Here is a 14,069-nt window from a genome sequence, read left to right as displayed (position 1 = left end):
GAGGTAGGTGTGCTTCTCAGGGACACATGCCCCCACCCACTGTTCTCAGCTTCCCTTCATACCTACCCAGATCCCCCTCAGTCCTACTCAGAGAGGGCCAGATGGGGACAGAGGGCACACAGCAGTCCCAGCAGGGGAGGACCTGAGTTCTCTGCGGATGAGGTGGGCAAAGGCTGGGCTGACAGTTGAGGGGTCGGTGGCGGTGGGTGTTCTGGCAGAGCTCGGGGCAGGCGTCCCCCAGGTGCTCAGAAACCACCCTTCTCAGCAGGCGGGAGGGCGGATGGGAGGCAGGGAGCACCTGTCGGCCTAATCACCGTCATTAGCTGGGCAATAAAGTGGCACGGACTGGGCCAGCCTTTGAAGGAAGGGCCTGTCGGCCCAGGTCCGGTTTGCACAGGCAGCCTGGCAGCTCATCTCCTCCTGCACACACTAGGGCTGTGGCAGGCGGATGGGACACCGCAGGGACAAGGGTCTGCCCCCTCTCTGCCTGGGCACCCGCACCCTTTCTCCCACCGCTTCCAGAAAGGTAAGGAGGTGGAGCTCTGGGTGTCTCCCCGAAGCTGAATCTGCACAGTGCTGGGACTCAAGAACTTCTGTGGTAGTGAACTCCCTGTTGCCAGAGAAGATGAGTGAGGCCAGAAACAACCTAGGGACAGTCTGCCTCGTGCAGCTGTGTCCCCAGTTCCCAGGACAGGGCCTGGCCCAGTGACTGTTGGGTGAATGAATGCATCTGAAGGGGGCTTCTTGCTCCCAGAGGGAAGTTGGACCCGCTGCCCTCAAAGCCCCTTTCTAGACTGCTGGGTGTGGAGTGCTTGCTGTGTGACCCTGAAGTGGTGTCACCTTTTTTTAAAAAAATTTTTTTTAATGTTTTTATTTATTTTTGAGAGAGAGACAGAGAGACAGAGCATGAGCAGGGGAGGGGCAGAGAGAGAGGGAGACACAGAATCTGAAACAGGCTCCAGGCTCTGAGCTGTCAGCACAGAGCCCGACGCGGGGCTTGAACTCACAGACTGTGAGATCATGACCTGAGCTGAAGTCGGACACTTAACTGAGCCACCCAGGCGCCCCTGACCCGGTGTCACCTTTAAGCTCAGCACATAGGCCCAGATTTCTGAGCCATCTCCTACCGCTTCCCCTGTCCCCTAGGGCCCTGTGAGTGTCCTGTTTGCCTCACCCCTCCTCCTGCTGGCCAGCCCCAATCTCAGGGGCAACTGGCAGCCAGAGAGCCCAGGGAAGACCTTCAGAGCCAAGTTTCCAAAGGGAAACCTGGTGGGGTGGAAAGGGGGCACTAGTCAGGGAGATGGAGAAGGTGGAAGCAGGGTTGTTGACCCCCCTCTCTGGGTTCATCTTGGCTTGGCCCTTAGGTCAAAAGCAGCTCTGGGGGTTAGGGTCCTCAAATCCAGGTTAGACCCCTTGGGGGCTCAGGCCGTGACTTCTGTCTCCCCAAAGTCTCAGATGGGAGGCTGCTTCCTGAAGAGGAGGGGTGAGCTGCGTAGGATGGAGGGTGGTAGAGCCAGGGGGTGCAGGGTGAAGGGTGGGGGAGGACTGGGATGGGCGAGGTCCTGGTGGGTACCAGCCTGAAGAGAGTGCCGCACGTAGCCTCCGCCCCAGTCTGGGCCCCATTAGTCATGATCGCAGAGCCATGAGGTTTTCCTAGGGGCAGCCAGTCAAAAGTGAGCCCTCGACTTCAGGGAGGGGAGCGGGGGGTGGGGGGGACAGAGTCAGGGGAAGAGGATAGAGCAGACTGATTGGAAAGATCAGGATGCACAGTGTCAGACCTGAGTGTTCTCACCAGTACTCAGGTGTTCACGCACATCAGGACATACGTCCTGCATTGGACACGCCCAGCATCACAGTGTAGCTCCACGGACTTAATGCACACTCAGAGCATGAGCACAGAAATGTAAATACTTGCACGCTCACACGCAGGGACACCTGGACTTCCAGAGACACTGATGCCAGGGCACACACACACACACCCACACACACCCTGGCATTACTCCCCGCCCCCGCTCGCTCACAGCTCACAACCTTGCCTCCTAAAGCAGGAGGGATTAAGACTAGCCAGGAGAAGCCTGTCCTGCTCATCCAGCAGGGCTCTAGCCGTGTCCCTCCCTCCCGAACCCCCCCACCAAGCTCTCGGCTTGGAAACTCCCTGAATTTCCCAGAGGGTCAGCCAACCAGAACAGGCTCAGACCTCCCAACCTGGTGCCCCCGCCACACGCCCTCCACAACTCTGGCCGGTGCTCCTCTGCCACCCACAGCCAAGGAGCTGCCCGCTCTCCCCCAGGAAGCCCATCCGGATTAACCTCAGATCTCTCCAACCCTTCTTTGACATGGGGTCCTAGGGCCTCAGAGCCTCAGTTCCTCTGCAGATGTGCATCAATGTCTTCCATGCCAATGGAGCGAGACTTGGAAGCCCTGGGGAGTGGCAGGCTCAGTCCTGGGAACCCATGTTGGGAAGACAAGTCCAGCTCACATGAGCAGAAGTGGACAGAAGATGGCTAGTCCCGATGTGGGGTGCAGGGAGGGGGCCCCTCCTCCATCACACTGGGGCCTCCAAGGGTGCAAACATGTTCTTCCTTCTCCCTGGGGTCACCAGAGTCGTGCCCGAGACTGGAGCGTGGCAGACATTGGCACCAGGGATTTCCATCCCCAGTTAGGGCTGCTACAGGCTCAAAGCAGCACAGCCCTGGGCAGAGCTCAGCGGCAGGCCGTGAACTGATTCTGACGTCCAGTCTCCAGAGAGAATAAGAGTTTCCCCTGGTCCCCGTCTGTTTGAACACCCAGCTACGGTCCCACCAGGCCAGATCCCAGCTCAGCTACATCCACAGGCCCCGAAATGAGGGTGCTGATGTGTGTGGCACCAAACCTCCAGACACAAGTCCCTTCCAAGGGGAGCAGAACTAACAGCCCGGCAGCTAGAGTTGAGGTTAGACAGCAAGACAGACTTTCTGAGTCTAGGAGAGAACTCTGAGGAGCCAGTGTGACAAGAGAAGGAGACGGTGGTCCTGTCCGGAGGTGGAGAATGTGAGAAGAGAGACCTCACAAATCCCCATTCAGTCCAAAAAGCTGCAACTCCCAGGCTGCCTGCAATGAGGAAGTAATACTTCCCAAAGGAAAGAGGGAGCCCGCACCCATTCCTGGGGCAGAGGTGGATCCTGTCTCCGAAGAAAAAGGAGTTCATCTCACCATCAAAAGCAGAGTCCCATTGTGCAAGAAGGTGAAAACCACAGTGTCTCCGGCATCCCATCAGAGCCCCTCTGGGACCCTTGGCCCCTGAATTAATTTGCATTTCCTTGATTTCGAATGAAGTTAAAAATCTTTTCATTTGGGGCGCCTGGGTGGCTCAGTTGGTTAAGCATCCGACTTCAGCTCAGATCATGATCTCACAGTTTGTGAGTTCAAGCCCCGCGTCGGGCTCTGTGCTGACAGCTCAGAGCCTGGAGCCTACTTCCGATTCTGTGTCTCCCCCTCTCTCTGCCCCTCCCCCACTTGTACTCTGTCTCTGTCTCTCTCTTAAAAAAAAATTAAAAATTAAGGGGCGCCTGGGTGGCGCAGTCAGTTAAGCGTCCGACTTCAGCCAGGTCACGATCTGGGGGTCCGTGAGTTCGAGCCCCGCGTCAGGCTCTGGGCTGATGGCTCAGAGTCTGGAGCCTGTTTCCGATTCTGTGTCTCCCTCTCTCTCTGCCCCTCCCCTGTTCATGCTCTGTCTCTCTCTGTCCCAAAAATAAATAAATGTTGAAAAAAAAATTTTTTTAATAAAAAAAAAAATTAAAAATGAAAAAAAAAATCTTTTCATTTGTTTATTGGCCATTTGTATTTTATCTCTGAATTGCTTACTCATGTCCTTGGCCTATTTTTCTATGATCATTTTATCTATTTAGAGGAGCTCTTTATATATTACGGATATTAATCCTTTGTCTGTTATATATGTTGCAACACTTTCTTCCAGGCTGGGTTTTTTTTTTTTTTATCTTTTATCTTTGTTTATGGTATATTTTGTTCTAATAAAATTTATACTTTTTACCTTGTCAAGTTTATCAACATATTCCTTTATGGCTTCTGGATTTGATGTTGTGCTTAAAAATGTCTTCTCTATTCCATAATCATTCAAATGTTTTCTATATTTTTAAAATTTATGGTTATGGCTTTCATTTTATGTCAGGTCTTTCATCTGCCTTTTTTTTTTTTAACTGTTTATTTTTTTTAAGTTTATTTATTTTGAGAGAGAGAGAAAGCGAGCACAAGCACGGGAGGGGCAGAGAGAAGGAGAGACAGAATCTCAAGCAGGCTCCTCACCATCAACACAGAGCCTGATGTGGGGCACAAACTCATGAACTGTGAGATTATGACCTAAGCTGACCTTAACCGAATGGACCACCCAGGCACCCCTCTGCCTGAATTTTTTTTTTAATTTTTTTTTCAACGTTTTTTTTTTTTTATTTTATTTTTTGGGACAGAGAGAGACAGAGCATGAACGGGGGAGGGGCAGAGAGAGAGGGAGACACAGAATCAGAAACAGGCTCCAGGCTCCGAGCCATCAGCCCAGAGCCTGACGCGGGGCTCGAACTCACGGACCGCGGGGCTGAAGTCGGACGCTTAACCGACTGCGCCACCCAGGCGCCCTTGAATTTTTTTTTTACTGAATAGTGTGAAGTAGGATTTAATTTTACTTCTTTCAAATAGAAAGTCCATTATCCCAAGTCCATTTATTGAAATTTTTTCACGCTTTCCTGCTGCTTAAAACACTTGCTATTATATACCGAATTCTCACAAATACCTATGTATTCTGAATTCTATTATCTTCCATTAATTTATTTGTTGGGGTGCCTGGATGGCTCAGTCAGTTGAGCATCTGACTCCTGATTTTGGCTCAGGTCATGATCCTAGGGCCGTGGGATGGAGCCCTGAGTCAGGCTCCTTGCTGAGTGTGGAACCTGCTTAAGATTCTCCTCTCTCTCTCTCTCTCTCTCTCTCCCTCTGCCCCTTTCCCTGGCCCATACTCTCTCTCTCTCACTCTCTCTAAAATATATATAAATAAACAAACAAACAAATAAATAGGGTTTTTTATTTATTTGTTAATTTGCACCAAAATCACACTGGTTGTTTGTTTGTTTGTTTGTTTGTTTTGAGAGAAAGCACATGCGAGCTGGGGAGGGGCAGAGAGAGAGGGAGAGAGAGAATCCCAAGCAGGCTCCATGCTGTCAGCCTGGAGCTGGATTCAGGGCTTGATCCCATGAACTGCAAGATCACGACCAGAGCCAAAATCAAGAGTTGGTTGCTCAACTGATTGAGCCACCCAGGTGCCCCTAAATCACACTGTTTTAATTGCAGAAGCCTTATCAAACATTTTGAAATCCGGGAGGCAAGTTCTCCCGACTAGTCTTCTTTTCCAAAAGCTCTAAGCTATTCTCATGTATTAACTCTTTCCCAAAGTTTAGAATCAACTCATCAGGTTCAAAGGATGAAAAATTAGACTTGACTTGAATTACATGTAGTATTACATGTAGTAAATATAGATTATTTAGGGCAGAACTGACATCATTATAATATTATATTGAACTTTCTATTCAGGAACATGATTGCCTTTATATTTATTCAGGCTTTATTTTATGTCTGTCAATAAAGTTCTATTTTCTTCAAAGAGATTTTTTTATACTTTATTTTATTTTAGAGAGAGAGAGAGCATGTGCATGCAAATGGGGAAAGGGGGAGAGAGAGAGAGAGAGAGAGAGAGAGAGAGAGAGAGAGAGAATCTTAAGCAGGATCCATGCTCAGTGCAGAGCCCAGTGTGGGACTCGATCCCATGACCCTGGGATCATGATCTGAGCCAAAACCAAGAGTCAGACGCTGAACCAACTGAGTCACCCAGGCGCCCCTCTTCAAAGTGATTTTATGTACTTCTTATGTTCTCTGTGTTTCATTTTGGGTTATTTCTATTGTTATGTCTTCAATTTACTAATATTTTCTCCTGCAATGAATGTTGACGCCATTCAGTAAATATTCCATCTGATGCATTGTAATTATCATCTCTATAAGTTTAATTTAGATTTCCCCCCCCATTTTCCATGTCTCTAACTTTCTGCAACTATGGAATTCAGATATAATAACTCTTTTTAATATCCTTGCCTGCTAACTCTAACAGCTTTGTCATTTGGGTTTGGTATTAATTGACAGATTTATCTTCTCATTACAGGTTAAAGTTTGTTTCTTATTGCTGGGTACTGTATTTATTCCTGGGTACTGTATGCTATTGTTACTATTGTGAATGGGATCTTGTGTCTCCTTTTATTTTCCACTTGGCTGTTTTAGTTGCATAGAAATAGTTTTCGTTTTTCTATACTTAACATATATTCTGGTATCTTACTAAATTCTCTCATTAGTTCTAAGAGCTTTTCAGCTGATTCTCTTAGATTTCCTAAGTAAACAATCACATCATTTGTAATTTTTGAAGGTTTTGCCTCTTTCCTTCTCATATTTATGTCCCTTATTTCTTTTTCTTATCTTACTGCGCTTGTTAGGACCTTCAGAATAATGTTGATTCATAGCAGCCTCCCATTTACAACTTTCATGGTTCCCTGTGCCCAGACTATCCCTATGGAAACATCCATGGGTCAAAAACTAACAATTTGGGGCACCTGGGTGGCTCAGTTCAGTTAAGCATCTGACTCTTGATTTTGGCTCAGGTCGTGATCTCACAGTTCGTGAGTTCAAGCCCCACATCGGGCTCTGTGCTGACGGCTGGAGCCTGCTTGGGATTCTCTCTCCCTCTCCATCTGCCCCTCCCTGCTCTCACGTGCATGCGCACTCTCTCTCTCTCTCAAAATAAATAAACATTTAAATAAAAAAATAATAAATAATAAATTTTTAAAAAGCATTAAGGGACCTCTGGGTGACTCAGTCAACGAAGTGTCCGGCTCTTGGTTTTGGCTCAGGTCACGATCTCACGGGTTCGTGAATTTGAGCCCCATGTTGGGCTCTGCGCTGGCAGCATGAAGCCTCCTTGGGATTCTGTCTCTCTCTTTCTCTCTCTCTCTGCCCCTCCCCCACTTGCACTGTCTCTGTCTCTTTCAAAATAAACAAACTTTAAAAAATAAAAATAAAAATAAAGCATTAAAAGTAACAGCCCAGTGTACATCCGATAGGAGTAATTAACAAACACACTAGAAGGTCTTGACAGCTGCTCTTCACTACGAAACTTCACTGATGATCAGGTTAAGGGAACGGGGCTTTGATTGCCAACATGAGCCCCAGAGAAAGGTGGCTTGAGTCAGGGCCTCTGTTCTAGCCCCAGAATACAATTCCTATAGCCAAGCGGGCAAACCAGCAATTTCCCACCCAGCACCACTGGGCCTGGTGAAGAGAAAGGGGGCACGCATTTATTGAACACCTACTATACACCGGAGATTGTGCTAGGGACTTTAAACATAACCCGGAGTCCTCACAACAACTCTATGGGTAAATAATTTAACAGATGAGGAAACTGAGGCCCGAGTGGTCGGTATGGAAGATGACACAGCTAACCGTCACTCACAGATGGGTTCGTTATCATCTGCCTCTGTACTCTCTTTTCTGAAATGATTATTCCCTACCTAGACCAGAAAGTCAGGAAACGTTTACGTGTGCTCCGCACCGGTGCCCGATGACCACCACCATCCTCCAGCCCAGGTTAACATTACCTCCCTTCTTGGAATAAGAGTACGTGGTGAGGAGCTGCCCCCTCCGTACTCTTCGGCCAGAAGCCAGACCCCAGGCCCCGCTGGGGAGCAGACCCACCGCTAGGTCCCTGGAGCCTTCAGCTCCAGGAAGAGATACAACCGGGTTTAGAAGCCAGGACGAGTGGGAAGAGGGTGGAGGGAAAGGATGGCCAGGAACGGGAGACAGGGGTGGGGCAAAGATGAAAAGGGAAGCAGCGAGAAGGGGGTGGGGCAGGATCCCAGGCAGAAGCAGGGAGGACTGTCAGGGAGCCAGAGATAGGCTGCAGGGCCTGGGTCCAGGTGGGAGCCGGGGGGGACCAATTCCCAGGGCTCATGAGGCACTCCACTCTAACCAAGGGACGCCCGTCTCCACCTGCACCGACACACAGATACACAGAGCCAGACCTCTGACCCAGAGCACAGACCTGTGCACAGACCCAGATGACCTACACGCGGACAGGGACATAGGATATAGGGTGACAGACCTGCACGCAGACGTGGGGGAAGACGTAGCTGCAGGGGCACACCGCCCCAGGTGACAAATGTACAGACACAGGGAAAGACTCACGCGCCCACGGACACATGGAGGGAGTCACAGACACAGAGGCATGTGGGTGCACACACCCACACACACCCACCCACACAAGGACACACCCTGAAGGTATCAGAGGGACCGGAGAGACAGACAGACGGATGAACCCCATGGACAGACAGTTCTCTGCACCTCTGTGCTTGTAACCTGGCCCTTGAGGGGTCACAACCCCTGCCCGTCCACATTAGGCCGCAGAGAACGCTGGGCCGCCACGCAGAGCCGCTCCCTGGAATCCCTTTGCAGGCGCCGTGAACATACATGTGGTGGCCCAGCTCTCCTGACACACGTGTGCGTGTCCCGACAGGCCTGTGCCCCACCCGTGAGGGCTGACATCCCCCTTCTGGGGTGCAGGTGGGGGCCACGGGACAACCCCCTCCTCCGCGGGCCACAGGCCGTGCCCGCTGGCAGAGATTGGGGGCCAGGGCTGGCCCAGGAGAAGGGAGGGGTTGGGGGGAGCCGGGGTGTGGCTGGGGCGGGCACAGGAGCCGGTACCTGTCAAACAAGAGCCAAGGAGCAAACTAGCTTCTTAGTCACCTTGCTCTTCTCCCCGTTTTGGCAGCAGCCCCTCGGGGCAAGGGGAAGCTGATATCATAATTATTGGCTCACCCAGCAGCTGCCTCCCCTCACCTGATGTCAGCACAGACCCAGGACGGCCAAGCTGACGGACTGACAGGCGGACGGAGCTCCTGGCCCCCCAGACCCGGGCCCCCACGCCGACCTGCTTCACTGAGCAGGTAAGAGGAGACCTGTCCCAAGTCAGCCGTGGAGGCCAGCAGGGCCGGGCCAGAGCATGGGGTGGGGGGTTGCCTTTTTAACGGGCCCTGGGAGAGACTGGGAGCCCCTGGGTGCTCCCCGTCTTCTCACTGCAGCTCAAGGGAGACTCAGGAAGCAGGGTGAGTGCCTGGAGGCCAAGGAGGACCCCCTCGTGGTCCTCCCTCTCGTCCCTGTCCCAGGCCGTCCAACTCCAACCCTTCTTGCTGTAGGAGGGCTTTTCATTCTGGTGTTTCGTTGGATTTTGTGTGCGGCTCTGTGCTTGGAGAGGCTTTGCTTTGCCACCCCACGCTGGGAAAAAATGAGGACTTGGCAATGCTAGAACTGGAAAACAAGAGCTGAAAGACAGGGAGGCAGATTCCCGACGTTAGTGGCTTTCTGGGGGAGAGGGGGGACCCCAGCTCTGGGAGCTGGGTGGTGCCAAGGGGGTGTGTGGATCAAGAAATCGCTCGACATCTCTGGGCGGCCTGGGCTGGGGTCTAGATGCCTGGGGGCTCCGGGGAGGCCTGGGGTTCAGGAAGGGGGTGGTGCACCTGGTGGAGAAGCAGACAGGTGGCAAACAGGTGCTGTGGCCGGTTGCTGATGCTGAGCTCAAGGCAGAATCCCCTGGAGGTCTAGGAATACCTCTCTCCATCAAGACTTCTGAAATCGGGGGGCCCAGGGAGCAGACCCGGGAGAGGCAGGCAGCTCTAGGACCCCTGAAACCCAGAATTGGGAGTCCGGGAGGCAAAGACCCTTAGGGAAACGGCTGGACCAGCAGGAAGCCCTCTCTGGCTCCCAGGGCTTCTCCCCACCCCCTCCCCGCATCAGGCATCAGGTAAGCTTCTGGCATTCCCCAGGGAGTCCCCCAGGTCCTCCTGAAGTGTCGTTCGAAGAAGCAAGTTAGATAAAGCATGGACTGTAACAAGTGTTTGCCTCTTCTCTCTATACCCAGAAGTGTGTGTGAGGGGGTATGTCTGTGTGCGTCCCGTGGCCAGGCACAGCTGGCCGGTGGGAAAGGACCCAGGGGAAGAGGGCACACCCCAGGGAAGTCGCTTCATCCCTCTCCCTGCCTCTATACCACGCATCCCCCCCTGCCCGCAGGGGTGCCCTCCTCACTTTGCTAATCCTGAGGGAGGACGTTTGGTCAGCTCCCTCGAAGTCATGAAGTCTCCACTGCCACGGAGTCCAGCTCTGCTCGACCGTGGCCTTCCCCCACTGATGAAACCCAGCTCCTCTGGGCTGAACTGGAGGGTGTGGTGGAGGGATGGCATCGCACTCCAGCCCATCCCCGCTCCCGCCCCCCGCAGGGCTTGGCTCAGGCCCTTATGCCATGTTGGTCATTCTCTGACCCCCAGGACACAGGCGGTAGGGGGGCGTCCCCAACTGATGGTGGGGGGGGGGGATGGGCAGCACCTCCTGTCCCGGGACCTCTCTCACGTGGAGGGCCAGGCAGGGCCACAGTCAGGCTGGGACTGGGGAAGCTCGGGATCGTCAGGGGCCACGGTGCCATGGGGAGAGGCGCTCATCCTCCCAGCTCCCCGCCCGGCCCCGCCCCATGCCGCTGCCTGTGCGGAGCTGAGCTCCCGGCTCCAGGGCCTGCTGAGGCATGCTGCCCCCCCAGGCCCGGCGCCTCACTCACCTCCCAGGGCCAGGAACCTGTTCTCCCGGGAATGCCAGGGAGTTCTCAGAGGACTTTATTTCCCAGGGGCTCGGGGAGCCCCAGAATCCTCTCAATTCTGCTCTTGGGAAGGAGGGCAGGACCCCTCCCTGCCCCCGTCTTTGTCTCAATCTCACACCGAGCCCACATTGCCCCCCCTGCCGACAGCCTTTGCCATTCCTTGTGAGAGAGGGAGACGGGCTGGGAAAGTTAAAGACAAGGGTAAAGCCCACGGGAGACGCGTGCCTTCTGGGAAGTTGTAGTGTACCAGCCCCCACCCCCACCCTGGTCTCAGGGAGAGCCTTTTTCTTTAGCCCCCAAGGAGAGTCCCATCTGCCCTCTAAGAAAGCGACACCTCTTCCCATGGGCTCTGTCCGTCCTTCCCAGCCAGGAAATCCTTCCTGATGTCTAACTTCCTCCTCCCAGCTGGAGTCTTCATGTATCAGCAGAATATGCCGGCACAGGGCTCACGCGGATACCCAGAGACTGTTCCTAAGTCACGCTGAAATTTCCTGAGACCTTGTGTACAGGAAGGGATGGAAGGAAGGCCCCCCTGTCCACTGCCCCTCTAATGGTCTTTCCAGCTCCGTATTCTCATGAGGTGGGGCTGCTGGGAGCCACTTCTGCACGCCTCCCCTGATTCCCCCATAACAGAGGGATGCAAGGGACAGGGGTCCCAAAGGTATGCCCTCCCCTTTTTCCTTCCCAGTCACAGCCCGCCATCCCTGCTCGGCCTGCAGGGAGCGAGTCCAACAAGCCGAGATCGGCTTCTGCGACAGGAGAGATTGGCATTAGACATCATGACATGTTTCAGTATCGTAACTTGAGTTTGGCTGGACTGTGTGACCACAGGAGGTGGTTTCCTGAGTGGAGAGACAACCATTGATCTGGGATGGGTGTGGTTGGGCTGGCAACATGCCCAGAGCAGGGAAATGACAAGATGACCTCTGGGACAGTGCGTTTCAAAGTATCAAACGTCCCTGAATAATTTTGGTCTTTCCAATTTATTGCCCCTTCCTCCACCTCTGTGCCCGCCTCCAACCCCATCTTCCACCACCACCTCCCCGGAATGGATCTCTCCATACACCAGAGGTCCCGCTCGGAGCCCAGCACCCCCTCATCATCATCCTCACTACGTCCGTCTGTGTCCTTCACATTCTCCCAGTGTTCAGGAAAAGCCCAGAGCAATGCCACTAGAACAAAGTGGACTGGAGGGGGTCATCCCTGGAGAAGCCCTCTCTACTTCCTGATCCTCTCCAGGCCTTAAAGGCCGGGCATTGACCAAACAGTAAAAAATGAGACTAAATGCAACAAGACAAATTGAGGTCTGATGTCCAGGTGGACCTCTCCACACTGCAGGTGGGTGGCAGGTGGAAGGGGAAGATGGAGAGACATGCCTGGAGGGCCCCAAAGGGAGGCAGTGGCAACCTTTCTTGGGGGCTGCAGGTGTAACCGATCCAATTAGGCACGACCAGGCCCAAAGCAGGGAAATGGACAGAGGCTGAGGCAAGAAGGCCTGCAGGGTTAAGAATGACTGCTGTCGTGAGCGTCCCCAGGTCTCTACCCTGCCTGTGGCTCTTGCTTAGTCAGCTCAGATGAATGGGGCCGGGGAGAGAATTAGCTGAATCGTGATCGCTTAAGGAACTTGACTTGAGAGCCAGCTGTGAGTCAGGGAGAAAAGGGAACCCTTGCTCTCACGGTTACTCTGGCAGCTCCAGGGGGTGGGCACCCCTCGAGATGCAACAAGAGAACCCACTGGGAGGTCTGGCCTGAACCTCCACCCCATGCTCAGGGGAAGATGCATAATCAGTCAGCTTCAAGCCCTGCTCCTCTAGCCTGAAACTATTGCTTCTGACAAACTACAGCCGGCTTGGGCACCATCACACACACGCGTGCGCGCGCGTGCGCGCGCGTGCGCGCGCACGCACACACACACACACACACACCCCTAGAATGGGGTGTGTCCCTAGAACTGGATCGCCCGGAGACAGTTGGAGATTCCACCTACACCTGTAAATTCCATAGCCATGTCCCAGACTATACCAGCCAAGGCATAGGATGTGCTCAAGGACACACACACACACACACACACACACACACCCCACCATGCTCAGAAAACCCAATTATCAGACTCCACTTAGCAGAACCAGAGTGATCGTAGCAGAGACAGAGCAGAAGTGTCCGCTGTCAGAAACATCCCCAGCTCCTTCTGGGAGGGGTTCCTGGAGCCCACACTGAGCCCCACAGAGCATGTGGTTTTGGAGAGGAGGCTCGGCCTCTCTGGGCCTTCCCATAAGTATGCCCAATCTCTGAGGCAGGAAGGGTTTTGGAGAGAAAGTTCTTTGGGATGACCATGCCAAGCCAAGCCCAGGGGGATCTGGAGGTGCTGAGGGGAGAAAGGTGGGGGCTGGAGCCCAGGAGCTGTATGGGCTTAGGGGAATACCCCCCAGAACATGCCCCTTCTCCACATCCTTCTCCTCAGATGAGCAAGGGAATAAGTAGGCACTCAGCCAGCTTCACCCAGCCCAGGTTCCTGGAGAAAGGTCGGTGCCCAGGTACCTACAGAGCAGAGAACGATCTCTTTCACAATCCCTTCAGTTTCCTTATCTGTCAAATAGAGAGGGACTTGGGGGGAGGGGGAGGGGAGGGCCCCTCAGTGCTCTTTTCACTCCAGTTCAGTAAATTCAAGCACTAAGCTTACTGTCTGCCTTGTATGTGCTTGCACGTGCTCAGGATGGCTTGGGGGGAGGGGCTGCACAGTATGTATTTGTCTGGTATTCGATCTGTATTATTAGTAGTGGTGGCAGAATTAATACCCCTAATGATAGACTGGTAATAATGAGCAGGGCTTCCGGAAATGATATGTACAGAGCACAAGAGGCCCCTGGCCCAAGGGATGGCAGGAACCTGAGCCCCGACTAGGGTGGGCAGCAAAGAGGGGGCCACCCACTGGATGTGAGCACTCCTTTTTTTAAGTTTATTTTTTGAGAGAGAGAGAGAGAGAGAGACAGAGAGAGCGTGACAGGGGAAGGGCAAAGAGAGAGGGAGAGACAGAGGATCCGAAGCAGGCTCCCCACTGATAGCAGAGAGCCTGATGCAGGGCTTGAATCCAAGAACCGTGAGATCATGACGTGAGCCGAAGTCGGACATTTAACTGACTGAGCCGTTCAGGCGCTCCTATACTTTTTTTTAAGTTTCTTTCTTTTTTGAGAGAGAAAGAGAGAGCACGTGAGCAGGGAGGGGCAGAGAAAGAGGGAGACAGAGGATCCAAAGCAGGCTCTGCACTGACAGAAGAGAGCCCCGTGTGGGTGTGAGAGCTCTTGACCACCCCCATAGGGAACAAACACCCTGGGAAGGGCACATGGTT

This window comes from Prionailurus viverrinus, chromosome E1, assembly GCF_022837055.1.
Source record: "Prionailurus viverrinus isolate Anna chromosome E1, UM_Priviv_1.0, whole genome shotgun sequence".
Classification (NCBI taxonomy): domain Eukaryota; kingdom Metazoa; phylum Chordata; class Mammalia; order Carnivora; family Felidae; genus Prionailurus; species Prionailurus viverrinus.
Note: the sequence above shows the minus strand (reverse complement) of the source record.